A 15,673-nucleotide genomic window follows, 5' to 3' on the forward strand; every position below is an offset into this window, starting at 1 on the left:
AGTGTTGGAAATGTCCTCATTTTATTTGTATCTCCCAAATTTGTATGTGTTGTGTGTTCATTTTCACTCATTAAAGAAATGTTAAAAATCCCTTTTTGTTTCATCTTTGGCTCACATGCTGTTGAGAAGTATACTATTTAATTTCCCAATATTTAAGGATTTTCTGGGGAAGCTTTCTGTCACTGATTTATATTTTGATTTTGTTATGTTCAGAGAATATGCTTTGTATGAGTTTAATTGTTCTAAAATGTATTGAGACTTGCTTTATGGCTCAGGATATGGTCTGTCTTGTTAGATGTTCACACTTGAAAATAGTGTGTATGCAGCTGATTTGGATGGAGTGTTCTAAAAATATCAATTAGGTCAAGTTTATTGGTAATGTTAAGTCCTTCATATCCTTAACTGAATTTCTGTCTACTTATTTTATTATTATTGAGAAAAGAGTGTTGAGGTCTATAATTATGGATTTGTCTATTAAGAGCCCAGATCTTGCCCCGTGATGTATTACCTATATAAAATCTTTGAAGTTCTTCGTCCGTGAAACTCACCTAATCAGGTGAGTCTTTAAAAGGGACAGGGATCCAAGTGAGAGGGATTTGAAGTATGAGAGGAATTCTGTGTGAAGGAAACTCTCTGTTTCTGGTTTTGAAGATGGGGCGGTCCACATGGCAAGGAATACAGATGGCCTCTAGGAGCTGAGAGAGACCTCTGACTAACAGCCAGTAAGGAAATGGGGACCTTAGTCTTGTGGCCACAAGAAAGTGATTTCTGCCACAACCATGTCAGCTCGGAATAGGACTCGGACCTCCAGATTGGAACACAGCCCAGCTGACACCTTGATTTCAATGAATAGAGAACCCTGTGCCCAGACTTTGACCTACAGAACTCTGACCTAATATATAGGTGTTTTAAGGTCATTAATTTCTGGTAATTTGTTATGCAGCAGCAGAAAGCAGAAATAGTATATAAGCAATTAAGATTTATATGTCCTCATAATTAACGGAAAACTTTATTATGAAATAAACTTCTTTGCCATTGGTGATACTCTTTGATCTGGAGTCTACTTTGCCCGATGTTAATATAACCACTCTACATTTTTTTTTGATAAATGTTAGCATAGAATATCTTTTACCATCCTTTACTTATAACCTGTTTGTGTTGTATATTTAATTCGGATTTACCATAGCCAGCATGTCATTACCATTTAATCTGACATTGTCTGCCTTATAACTGGGATGTGTAGACTCATCATTATATTTGATTATTACATATTTGGATTTAAATTTATCATCTTGCTGTTCATCTTCTATCCATCCCATCTGTTCCTTCTACCACTGCCCCCACTTCCAGCCTTTTTCCTTACTCTGCTTTCTTTTGAATTAATCAAGCATGTTTTATGATACACTTTATGATTTTTGTTTGTTGGTTTATTAGCAATCATTTTAGTTTCTGTAGTGTTAATAGTATCCATCATTAACTTATCGCTGCTTACTTTTGAGGGATATTATACTACTTCTTGTAAACTATAGGAACCTTACAAAAGTACTCTTCTTTTTCTGCTCTTCAAGATTTTGTGCCATTTTTTGCTATATATTTTTCTTCTATGTATGTTAGAAACCACACAATATGTCATCATTAATTTTTGAATAATTCTCTTTTAACAAGATTTAAATAATAAGACAGAGAAGCTTTACATTTATTCATGTAGTTACCTTCTCTGGTGCTCTCCATTCTTTTGCATATTCATCTGGTATCATTTTCCTTCTGCTTAAAGAACTTCTTTTAACATTTCCTATCTTGCACGTCTGCTGATGACTTCATTCAGTTTTTATGTCTAACAAAGCCTCATTTTACTATTATTATTATTACTATTATTATTTTGTAGCTTAGTCATTCATTCACTATTAATTTTGAAAGATATTTTGGCTGAGTGAAGAATTCTAAGTAATAGTCTTTCATTCAGTACTATAAAGATGCCACTCCAATGTCTTCTAGCTTGCATTGTTTCTGGGGGGAAAAAAAACCACTGCCATCCTTATCTTTGTTCTTTGTTCCCCTCTACACAATATATCTTTTTTCTCTGGTTGCTTTTATCAGTTTTTCTTTATTACTAGTCTTTGGCGTTTGAAACAAATGCTTCCTGGTGTGTTTTTCATGATTCCTGTACTTGTGGCTCTTGAATCTGTGAGTTTAAAGTTTTCACCAAATTTGGGGGGCAATGACCATTATTTCTTCAACTATGTATATATATATTTTTTTCTTCCTTCACCTTTGAGGCTTCCAGTTACATATATATTTGACCACTTAAAGCTATCCCACAGTTCACTGTTGATTTGTTTTTTGTTTGTTTGTTTTGTTTTTTGGGTTTTTTGCTGTTGTTCTTATTTTTCATTTAGGTTTCAGCACAGATAATTTCTATTACTAGGTCTTCAGATGAATAATCTTCTTTTGCAATGTTTTATCTGCCATTAATACCCCACCCAGGGTATTCTCCATCTTAGATATTGTTTGAGTGTTTTTTTAGATCTTCTCTGTCTCACGTACCATGTTTAATCTTACATCTACCTATTGGCCATATGGAGTACAGTTGAAAGTGTTCAATATCCTTGTCTACTAAATCTATCTTCTGTGTCCTTTCAGGGTCACTTTCAATTCATTTGCTTTTCTTCTCATTATGAGTTGTATTTTCCCTTATCTTTGCATGCCAGGTAAATTTCAATAGTATGCCAGACATTGAGAATGTTTCCTGTTGAGTGTTATATTTATTTGTATTCCTTTAAATATTAAGAGTTGTTCTGGGGTACAGTTAAATTACTCGGAAATGAGTATGCTTATTTCAAGTTTTCTTTTAATCTTTGTCAGGCAGAACCAGAGAGGCTTTAGTTAAGAGCAAGTTTTTCTTGACTGTTGAGGCAAGACAATTCCTCTTATTCCGATGCCTTGTGAAATATGTGGTTTTCTACTCTGGATATGAGGAACAGGCACTATCCCTGGTCCTATGTGATCAGAAGTTTGTCCCCCTATATCTTCTCCATGGTCTTTTTCCTGGCCTCAATTTTTGTCCTCACATGTTTTACTCAGTAGTACCCAACGGAATGGTTGAGGATGGCCCTCTGCACAACTCTGAAATTTTCTTTCTGTATAATGAATGCTCTTTCCTCCAGTATTCTGCCCTATAAACTCTAAGCACCTTTGGGTTCCCAATTTCCCAATTCCATCCACCAAACTCAAAGAGAATGTACAGCTCTGTTTAGGGTCCTCTCCCCTGTGCTGTGGCCTGGGCACTTTTTCTAGGCAGTAATCTGGGCAACTACAAGGCTCCCCTCAGTTGCTGCTCTTGTGTCAGCAATCACTGTTGACTGATTTCCAGTGGCCAGAAAGCCACTGTTTCATATATTTTTCTGGTTTTTTGTTTGTTTGTTTGTTTTTGTAGTTGTGTCAAGTAAGAGGATAGAGCCAATCCCTCTTACTCCATCTTGGCTGGAAAGCAGAAGTTTGCTAATTCAATTTCCTTGGGGTTTATAAGACTGAAAGCTTTTTTAAACATTTGGATTCAGATACCTGTCTGTTAAGTTATACTTAAAATACTCTAAAATCAGCTTATTCTTATGATTATGTTATTACTAATGAATCTCATACAGAGTTAAACATAAGAAAATAATCTTCATGAAATCTTTCTTTATGTAAGCTCACAGTAATGTCTAGGACCTGAGTGTGTTCCTTCATTCTGGAAAAAAAAATGGGAATTTTTTCCCCCTACCATTCTAGAGTACTCTTAGAGTAACTATTAAAGAAAATCTAATTCTAAAAAGTATTTTTGCAATCCCACTTGCAAATTTAATAACATTAGAAAAGACCCTGACTTAAACCAAGTTGAAATGACCTAGCATGGAAATATTAAACTACCTCTGTGAACAACATAAAGTAATTTGAAATGTAGCTCAGACTAATGATCCTTTTGTAAAATCACAAACTTAAATTGCTGAGAACTTTCCTGGACTTCCTTTTAACTATTAGTATGTTAACAAATTCATCATATTAACAAATCTTTTTGACTAAATGGAGAGATGAATGTGACAAGGTTTAAGCAATAGATAATTTACATATATAGAATATTGGCTAATTATGAAAGGGAAAATGAAACAGAATTTATTTTTAAATTTTATTTTAACTTTTTAAAAAAATTTTTATTTATTTATTTGACAGACAGAGATCATAAGTAGGCAGAGAGGCAGACAGGGGGTGGGGGAAAGCAGACTCCCTGCTGAGCAGAGAACCTGATATGGGGCTCAATCACAGGACCCTGAGATCATGACCTAAGCCGAAGGTAGAGGCTTTAACCCGCTGAGCCACCCAGGCACCCCATGAAACAGAATTTGATACATTTCATTGGGATTTTGCTTCTATTTATCAAAAATATAGACCCTTTCTTAGAATCATTTTATTTTTTTAACATAGTGGATATACTCAGGATTTTTAGTAACAAATAATCACAGTTAGTAATCATGTATGATTTGCTTTTTTTCTCCTGAATAGCAACACTTATTTAATTAGTTGATTTGCTATTACCAATACTTAAGATCATCAGGCAAAGTAAAAACAAAAGCTATAGCAATTAAAGATAATCAAATAAAAATATTTTTGTATCATTCAAATAGCAAAGAATATATTTATGTATTTCTTATAAAATTTTTTACATAAAATCTCCAAACAAATACTTTTAGTGAATCTGTAGAGGTATTCTCAGCTTCGTGTGAATCCACGAGATTAATTACATAAAGAATTTGAAGATTCCTTTTTTTAAGTTTTTAAATTTTAATTCCAGTTAGTTAACACAGTATTATATCCATTTCAGGCATATAATATAGTAATTCACCACTTTCATACATCGCCTGGTGCTCATCACCTATTTGACCCACCCCCATCCCCCCATCTTCCCCCCTCTGGTAATCATTGATTATCTATAGTTAAGAGTCTGTTTCTTGATTTGTCTCTCTCTCTTTTTACCTCTTATTTTTTTTCCCTTTGCTCTTTTGTTTTGGTTCTTTAATTCCACATATGAGAGAAATCATATGGTACTTGTCTTTCTCTGACTGTCTTATTTCACTCAGCATTACACTCTCTGTCATTGCAAATGGAATAATTTCATTCTTTTTTTTTTAAATTTATTTGACACAGAGAGAGAGAGCACAGGCGGGGGAGCCAGCAGAGGGAGAGGGAGAAGCAGGCTTCCCGCTGAGCAGGGTGCCCAAGGTGGGACTCAATCCTAAATCCTGGGATCATGACCTGAGCGAAAGGCAGCCATTTAACTGAGCCACTAAGGTACCTCTTCACTCTTTTGTAGGGATATATATCCCTACAAAAAAAATATTTTGGGGTATATATTTAGGGATGTATATATCCCTAAAAAATATTTTGTAGGATATATATATGTATATATGTATGTGTAGGTATATATATTTTTTTTTTCAGAAAATATGGAATACAAAATTAGGAACAAGAAAATATGGAACAGTTCATAAATTTGTGTGTCATCCTTGTGCAGGGACCATACTAATCTTCTCTGTATCTTTCCAATTCTAGTATATGTGCTGCTGAAGTGACCACAAGTATTTGAAGATTTCTAAGGTATTTGTCTTTAAGTAATACAATTTCCATTATTAAACAAGTATAATATTTAAAAATATTTGTCCTTCCATGTCTAACATATGTATATATGTTGCCATAGCTATACTGATTGTCTTCATTGTTCAGAACAAAAAGCCATTCTGATCTTTAACATTTGTGTACAAATTTAGATCTGTTGTCTTTTGAAAATGAAAGTATTCTTATTGTCTCCTATATCTGCTATTTTACTTTTCATTGTGAGCACAATCTGAACTATGTGTCTTTTTAAATACTTGCTAACTTTTAAGTAGATAAATATGTAATATGTATATTTACAAAATTTCATGTTATATAATAATTATATAATACATGTTATGTAATATAAAAGAAATTATACAATCCAAAGTTATAAAAACCCCATGAATAAAACACCATATATTTCTCTCTTTTTAATGTATTGATAGCACAGGATAAATTAGTGTAATACTATTTTTTTCTTGAAAACTAACAAATTTTAGCTTTAACATGCATGTAATTTTGTTTCTAAACAGCAGATGGCAGTATCAAATTCTAGTTTCACTTGTCATTTTTTTCCGAAAAAAATTTTTTTTTTTTTAATTAGGAGGTTATTGGTTTTTTTAATATAAATTTTTAAAAATGTATTTATTTTCAGCATAACAGTATCATTATTTTTTCACCACACCCAGTGCTGCATGCAATCCGTGCCCTCTATAATACGCACCTAGTACCCTGACCTCCCACCCCCCCCCGCCCCTTCAAACCCCTCAGATTGTTTTTCAGTCTCTCATGATTCACCTCCCCTTCCAATTTACCCCAACTCCCTTCTCTCTAACTCCCCATGTCCTCCATGCTTTTTGTTATGTTCCACAAATAAGTGAAACCATATGATAATTGACTCTCTCTGCTTGACTTATTTCACTCAGCATAATCTCTTCCAGTCCCATCCATGTTGCTACAAAAGTTGGGTATTCGTCCTTTCTGATGGAGGCATAATACTCCATAGTGTATATGGACCACATCTTCCTTATCCATTCATCCGTTGAAGGGCATCTTGGTTCTTTCCACAGTTTGGTGACCATGGCCATTGCTGCTATAAACATTGGGGTACAGATGGCCCTTCTTTTCACTACATCTGTATCTTTGGGGTAAATACCCAGGAGTGCAATGGCAGGGTCATAGGGAAGTTCTATTTTTAATTTCTTGAGTAATTTCCACACTGTTCTCCGAAGAGGCTGCACCAACTTGCATTCCCACCAACAGTGTAAGAGGGTTCCCCTTTCTCCACATCCTCTCCAACCAACACATGTTGTTTCCTGTCTTGCTAATTTTGGCCATTCTAACTGGTGTAAGGTGATATATCAGTGCAGTTTTAATTTGAATCTCCCTGATGGCTAGTGATGATGAACATTTTTTCATGTGTCTGATAGCCATTTGTATGTCTTTATTGGACAAGTGTCTGTCCATATCTTCTGCCCATTTATTGATATGATTGTCTGTTTTGTGTGTGTTGAGTTTGAGGAGTTCATTATAGATCCTGGATATCAACCTTTTGTCTGTACTGTCCTTTGCAAATATCTTCTCCCATTCCGTGGGTTCCTCTTTGTTTTCTTGACTGTTTCCTTTGCTGTGCAGAAGCTTTTGATTTTTATGAAGTCCCAAAAGTTCATCTTCGCTTTTGTTTCCTTTGCCTTTGGAGACATATTTTGAAAGAAGTTGCTGTAACTGATATCGAAGAGATTACTGCCTATGTTCTCCTCTAGGATAAATTCAAAATGGATAAAAGACCTCAATGTGAGACAGGAATCCATCAGAATCCTAGAGGAGAATAAAAAATTTTTTTAAGAACTCACAGTGCAATGCTTGGCTTAACTTCAGAAACACAATTAGCTTTAATTCAGGAAATACAGTTTTATTCACATTAATTCCTGAAGAAAAATGTTTGTAATATCTAAAACAAAACACTGTTTTTTTCAGAATTAATATCTGATAGTAGTTGGAAAGACAATTACTTAAATATTAGAGGCATTAACATCAAAACAAATGAAACCAAATTCATAATCCAATTGATTACACTAATAACCTTGGAACACTCCACTTTAAAACTCAGGGGTGCCTGAGGGGCTCAGTCTTTTAAATAACAGACTCTTGATTTTGGCTGAAGTCATGATCTCAAGGTCGTGGGATGGAGCCCAAATTGGGTTGGCTAGGTGTGGAGCCTGCATAAGGATTCTCTCTCTGCCTCTCCCTCTGTCCCTCCCTGCCACCTCCTCTCTTAAAACAAAAATAAAAACAACAACAACAATAAAAAATCCTACGATAATCTCCTCTAAACATCAGCAATCAGATTAGGATTGCTTGTGAGGGAAAAAGTTAAATTGAAGTACATTAGAACATTTAGTAGCCATTGGGAAATCATTGGGAAGCCCAAGCCATGATGGTCACATAGATTCTAAAGGTAAAATAAAAAGTAAAAATTAAAATAAAATAAAACAAAATTTGCTGAACTCTTCTTTTCTTTCCCTCAAGAACTGTAGTCTAGGGTAGAACATACGGGGAAAGAGCTGAGGAGAAGGAAGAAAGATGAAAAAAAAAGGTTTATTCTCACAGAAGAGAGATATTTCAGTCTGGTATAGGAAGAACAGATTTATTTATCGTGGAATTATGCTGTAAACACAAATTCTTTGGTAGAAGAATTTAGTCAGCAACTTTATCCTGATGACTCCCTTATTCTTATTCTGGTCCATCCCTAGCTGCCAATTTGGGACAGAGGTAGAGTTGCCAACTTCAAGTGCTCATCTGTTTATGTGTTCTATTTTGTCCCCACGTTCAGCAATGCCAGTGATATATCATTCTGTTGTGCCAAGTGGTTTTCTTAGAACAACATTTTGGAAATTTAGCCTGAAATGTTCTCTTGATCTATCATTATCCCATTTCTCTTGTTTATATCTTTTTTTAAAAAAATGTACTTTTTCTCTCTTTTCTTTGTCACTCAAAGGTGAATTATGTATCTATTTGTCATCACTTAACAAGTATTAAAGATTTAGCTTTTTCCATGTTTCTTATTTCATTCTTATCAACTTCTTATTATACTTGATAAAATAAATTTTGAATGTAACTGTTTTAATCCCATTTAATATTTGTTTTTTTTTCTGATTCAGAATATCCCTCATGTGTAACTTAGAAAAGACCACCTTTGTGGCTTACACATTCACTATTGTCACTTCTCTACTGAATTTGTGTAAATGGCTTGTTCAATTATTTCGACTATAAAACCATAAGCAGTGTCATTTGCTCTACTGATTTAGTAACATCAAGAGTTAAGATTTAATTGTCTTTATCTATTTCCCCAGGATTTAAAAATAAAAAGCCTTAAGTAAATCACTCTCCACTCCTGGTTGTGCAGAATACCAGAGTGTTATTACCTTGGGATACCATGATATTTAAAAAAAAAAAAAAAATTAGCCAAGACAAAACTCAATGGTGTCTGAAGTTCAGTGAGGGTAGGACTGATATCATTGATCCATTCTGGGGTCCTTTTCACAGTCTGGATTCCACCAAGAGAATAAGAGGGGAGCAGGAGTAGTAAACTCAAGTATTCACAGGTGATAAATATGCACATCAATGAAGGAAGATTCATTTTTCTTGAAAAAATGTATAGTGCTGTCTTTCCTATTTCCACTTTTCCTAGAGATGTGGCATGTAAGGATTAGTTTCAATTGCAAAAATCCAGAAAAATGAAAAATAATTATTTAAATAAATAAAAGTAATATCTCTTTTGTGGAGAAATTCAGAGATAGGCAGGTGCTGGGATGGCAACTCTGTTCCAGAAGGTTTTCAAAGACCAAAACTATATCTAATCAACTAATCTGTCATCCCTAATATATGTCCAATGTCTTTGGGTCCAAAATGGCAGTAAGAGCTTTCCCCATAATCTCTGTATTTCAGGAAGGAGAATGAAGTTTTATATAGAGATGAAAGGGGGAAAAAGCTGTGCAGCAGGTGTCTTTAAAGGAAGGTTCCAGTAAATGCCATATGACACCTATACTAACATTTAATTTTCCAGAACTTAATCTCATATCCCACCAAGCTGTAAGAGATTATAGAAAATGTGCCATTCTCCATTTTACATAGATGTTATCCCTGAATATTTCCCAAGACAGAAATCTATGTAATCAATATCAAAAAGTCAGTGTAGACACAAACCTAGTCCTTTAACTTTGAGTAGAAGTACAAATGTTGTATCGATCGTCTCTCTCATATTTAGTTGTGACAATCAAATCCAAATGATTTTGATTAAAACTAAAATAAAATGCATTATACTGTGTTGTTATGGTAACTAGAATAGTTGAAATGTGCTCATTGTTTTCATAGCATAAATGATACATTTCTAATTATGTATTTTAAAACAAATTGCTGCAGCGTTTAAAGGAATATTTGTTTCTTAGTTGGCAAAAACCACAGTTTTGATTAATATGACACATTTTTAGCAGTTCTGTAATGTATTTGATTTAATTAAATTGTCATCTTGTTTTAGCAATGAGTAATGGAAAAAAATTAAATGATCTAAACAAAAGAAAATTAAATTTGAATTTACTGGTTGAACCACTTAAAATGTTCATTTGCAATTTACTAATAGAAGAAATAAGTAATTTTACTGGATATGAACCATCTCAAAGAAAACATGGCCAATTGCAATGTCACTAGGGATTTAAAGCAAACTATAGAAGGGGAAGAGCAAGATGCCAGAGGAGTAGGAGACCTAAATTTCTTCTGGTCCAAAAATTCAGCTACATACTTATCAAACCATTCTGAATACCTTTAAGCTCAACAGGAGATTGAAGAAAAGAATAGCAACAATTCTATGAAAAGAAAAGCAACCATTTTCTGAAAGGTCTTTTCTGGTTTGTTTAGTGTATATTTTCCTGGGGTCTTTGGTATCCTTTTAGTATTTTATTCTCTCATTCATCTATTCTTATCTGGATAAAATGACAAGGCAGAAAAACTCACCTCAAAAGAAAAAAAAAAGAAAGAAAAAAGAACAAGAGGCAGTACCAATGGCTAGGGACCTAATCAATACAGACATTAGTAAGATGTCAGATATAGAGTTCAGAATGATGATTATCAAGGTGCTAGCTGGACTCAAAAAGAGTATGGAAGACACTAGAGAATCCCTTTCTGGAGAAATAAAAGAACTAAAATCTAGCCAAATTGAAATTGAAAAAGCTATTAATGAGGTGCAATCAAAAATGGAAGTTCTTACTGCTAATATAAATGAGGCAGAAGAGAGAATTAGTGATATAGAAGACCAAATGATGGAGAATAAAGAAGCTGAGAAAAATAGAGATAAACAACTAATGGACCATGAAGGGAGCATTCAAGAGATAAGTAATGAAATAATATTAGAATAATGGAGAGCCCAGAAGAAGAAGAAAGAGAAAGAGTAGCAGAAGATCTATTGAAGCAAATTATACTTCCCTAATTTGGGGAAGGAAACAAGCATCGAAATCCAGGGGTCACAGAGAACCCCCCCATCAAAATCAACAAAAAAGGTCAACACCCCATCATCTAACAGTAAAACTTACAAGTCTCAAAGACAAAGACAAAATCCTGAAAGCAGCTCAGGACAAGATGTCTGTAACCTACAACAGTAGAAATATTAGACTGGCAGCAGACCTAGCCACAGAGACCTGCCATGCCAGAAAGGACTGGCATGATATATTCAGAGCACTAAATGAGAAAAACATGCAGCCAAGAATACTATATCTAGCTAGGCTGTCATTGAAAATAGGAGAAATAAAAAGCTTCCAGGAAAAACAAAAACTGAAAGAATTTGCAAACACCAAGCCAGCCCTACAGGAAGTATTGAAAGGAGTCCTCTAAGCAAAGAGAGAGCCCCTAAGCATAGACTAGAAAGGAACAGAGACAATATATGGTAAGAGTCCCCTTACAGGTAATACAATAGCACTTGAGTCATATCTTTCAAGAGTTACCCTGAAAGTAAATGGGCTAAATTCCCTAATCACAAGACACATGGTATCAGAATGGATTAAAAAACAAGACCCATCAATATGCTGTCTGCAAGAGACTCATTTTAGACCCAAAGACACCTCCAGATTTAAAGTGAGGGTGTGGGAAACAATTTACCATGCTAATGGACATCCCAGAAAGGGGTGGCAATCTTTATACCAGACAAATAAGATTTTGAGATAAATACTATAATAAGAGATGAGGAAGGACACTATATCACACTAAAAGGGCCTCTCTGACAAAAAGATCTAACAATTTTAACTATCTATGCCTTAACATGGGAGTGGCCAATTATATGAACCAATTAATAACAAAACCAAAGAAACACATTGGCAATAATACAATAATAGTAAGGGACTTTAATAACACTCTCTCTGAAGTGGACAGATCATTTAAGCAAAAGATCAACAAGGAAACAAAGGCTTTAAATGACACACTAGACCAGATGAACATCACAGATATATTCAGAATATTCCATCCCAAAGCGACAGAATACACATTCTTCTCTACTGCACATGGAACATTCTCCAGAATAGATCACATCCTGGGTCACAAATCAGGTCTCAGCCAGTACCAAAAGATTGGGATAATTCCCTGCGTATTTTCAGACCACAATACTCTGAAGGTAGAACTCAATCACAAGAGGAAAGTTCGAATGAAGTCAAATACATGGAGGCTAAAGAGCATCCTACTAAAGAATGAATGTGTCAACCAGGAAATTAAAGAAAAATTAAAAAAAAAACTCATGGAAACAAATGAAAGTGAAAACACAATTGTTCAAAATCTTTGGGATGCAGTAAAGGTGGTTCTGAGAGGAAAATATATATTGATACAAGCGTTTTTCAAGAAACAAGAAAGGTCTCAAATACACATCCTAATCATACACCTAAAGGTGCTGGAGAAAGAACAGCAAATACACCCTAAACCCATCAGGAGAAGAGAAATAATAAAGAGCAGAGCAGGAACCAATGAAATAGAAACCAAAAGAATAGCAGAACAGATCAATGAAACTAGGAGCTGTTTCTTTGAAGAATTAATAAGATTGATAAACCCCTGGCCAGACTTCTCAAAAAGAAAAGAGAAAGGGCCCAAATTAATAAAATCAAGAATGAAAGAGGAGATATCACAACCAACAGCAAAGAAATACAAACAATTACAAGAACATGTTGCAAGCAACTATATACCAGCAAATTTGACAATTTGGAAGAAATGGATGCATTCCTAGAGACAGATAAACTACCAAAACTGAACCAGGAAGAAATAGAAAACCTGAACAGACCCATAACCAGTATGGAGATTGAAACAGTCATCAAAAATCTCCCAAAAAACAAGAGCCCAGGCCCAATGTCTTCCCTGGGAAATTCTAACTGAACATTTAAAGAAGAATTAATACCTATTCTCCTGAAACTGTTCCAAAAAATAGAAATGGAAGGAAAAAATCCAAACTCATTTCATGAAGCCAGGATTACCTTAATCTCCAAACCAGACAAAGACCTCATCAAAAAAGAGAATTACAGACCAATACCCCAATGAACATGGATGCAAAAATTCTCACCAAAATACTAGCCAATAGAATCCAACAGTACATTAAGACCACGACAAGACAGTATGTTATTCACCACAACCAAATGGGATTTATTCCTGGGCTGCAAGGTTGGTTCAACATCTGCAAAGAAATCAATGTGATATAATACATTGATTAAAAAAAAGAACAAGAACCATATATTACTTTCAATGGATGCTGAAAAAAACATTTGACAAAGTAGAGCATCCTCTCTTGATCAAACTCTCACAGTGTAGGGATAGAGAGTACATACCTCAATATCATCAACGTTATCTATGAAAAACCCACAGTGAATATCATCCCAATGGAGAAAAACTGAGACCTTTTCCCCTAAGGTCAGGAACATGGCAGGGAGGTCCACTATCACCACTGCTATTCAATATGGTACTAGAAGCCCTAGCCTCAGCAGACAGACAACAAAAAATAAATAAAAGGCATCCGAATTGGCAAAGAAGTCAAACTCTCACTCTTTGCAGATGATATGATAATTTATGTGGAAAGCCAAAAGACTCCACTCCAAAACTTCTAGAACTCATACAGGAATTCAGTAGTGTCAGGATATAAAATCAAAGCACAAAAATCAGTTGCATTTCTGTACACCAATAAGACAGGAAAAAGAGAAATTAAGGAGTTGATCCCACTTACAATTTCACCCAAAACTGTAAGATAGCTAGAAATAAATCTAACTAAAAAGGCAAAGAATCGTACTCAGAAAACTATGGAATACTCATGAAAGAAATTGAGGAAGACATAAAGAAATGGAAAAGCATTCCATGCTCATGGATTGGAAAATGTCTATGCTACCTAGAACAGTCTTACATTTAACACAATCTCTATCAAAATACCATCAATTTTTTCCAAAGAAATGGAACAAATAATCCTAAAGTTTATATGGAGCCAGAAAAGACCCTGAATAGCTAGAGGAATGTTGAAAAAGAAAACCAGAGTTAGCAGTATCAGAATTCCAGACTTCAAGCTCTATTACAAAGCTGTAATCTTCAAGACAATATGGTACTGGCACAAAAACAGACACATAGATCAATGGGACAGACTAGAGAGCCCAGAAATGGACCCTCAACTCTTCGACAAAGCAGGAAAGACTGTCCAATGGAAAAAGGAAAGTCTCTTCAACAAATAGTCTTGGAAAAATTGGACAGCCACATGCAGAAGAATGAAACTGGATCATTTCCTTATACCACACACAAAAACAGACTCAGAATTAATGAAAAACCTCAATGTGAGACAGGAATCCATCAAAATCCTTGAGAAGAATACAGGCAGTAACCTTTTCGATCTCAGTCACAGAAATTTCTTCCTAGAAACATTGCCAAAGGCAAGCGAAGCAAGGACAAAATGAACTATTGGGACTTCATCAAGATAAAAAGCTTTTGCACAGACAAGGAAACAGTTAAAAAAAACAAAAGATAATCAATAGAATGAGAGAGGATATTTGCAAATGACATCAGATAAAGGGCTAGTAACTAAAATCTATAAAGAATTTACCAACTCAACACCCAAAGAACAAATAATCCAATCAATAAATGGGCAGAAGACATGAACAGACATTTCTGCAAAGAAGACATCCAGATGGCCAACAGACATGTGAAAAAGTGCTCCACATCACTCAGCATCAGGGAAATACAAATCAAAACCACAATGAGATACCACCTCACACCAGTCAGAATGGCTAAAATTAACAAGTCAGGAAATGACAGATGTTGGCGAGGATGTGGAGACAGGGGGCACTTACTATCCTGTTGGTGGGAATGCAAGCTGGTACAGCCACTCTGGAAAACAGTATGGAGTTTCCTCAAAAAGTTGAAAATAGAGCTACCCCCTGACCCAGCAATTGCAGTACTGGGCATTTACACTAAAGATACAAATGTAGTGCTCTGAAGGGGCACATGCACCTGAAAGTTTATAGCAGCAATGTCCACAATAGTCAAACTATGGAAAGAACCTAGGTGCCCATAAACAGATGAATGGATAAAGAAGAGTGGTATATATATATACAATGGAATATTATGTAGCCATCAAAACCCCCATGAAATCTTGTCCTTTGCAATGACATGAATCAAACTAGAGGCTATTACATTAAACAAAATAAGTCAATCAGAGAAAGACAATTATTGTACGATCTCACTGATATGAGGAATTTGAGAAACAAGGCAGAGGATCACAAGGGAAGGCTGGTAAAATTGAAAAAAGATGAAATCAGAGGAGACAAACCATAAGAGACTCTCAGGAAACAAACTGCAGGTTGCTGGAAGGGAGGGGGAGGTGAAAGGGTTGGGGTGGCTGGGTGATAGGTATTGGGGAGGGTATATGCTATGGTGAGTTCCTGAATTGTGTAAGACTGATGAATCACAGACCTGTACCCCTGAAACAAATACATTATATACTAATTTAAAAAACGAAGTAACCTACAGATCATATTATTAGAGTCAACAGAAT

General features: G+C 35.0%; 1 non-coding gene across 1 annotated transcript; it reads right to left on the reverse strand.

The window, feature by feature from the left end:
* Window positions 1-5,500: 5,500 nt before the first annotated feature.
* On the reverse strand, window positions 5,501-5,607 carry LOC131822865 (U6 spliceosomal RNA). The gene has a single exon (XR_009350350.1). It is a non-coding gene; the product is annotated as a U6 spliceosomal RNA (small nuclear RNA).
* Between the last annotated feature and the right edge of the window lie 10,066 nt (window positions 5,608-15,673).

The sequence above is a fragment of the Mustela lutreola genome, chromosome 1 (assembly GCF_030435805.1).
Source record: "Mustela lutreola isolate mMusLut2 chromosome 1, mMusLut2.pri, whole genome shotgun sequence".
Classification (NCBI taxonomy): Eukaryota; Metazoa; Chordata; class Mammalia; order Carnivora; family Mustelidae; genus Mustela; species Mustela lutreola.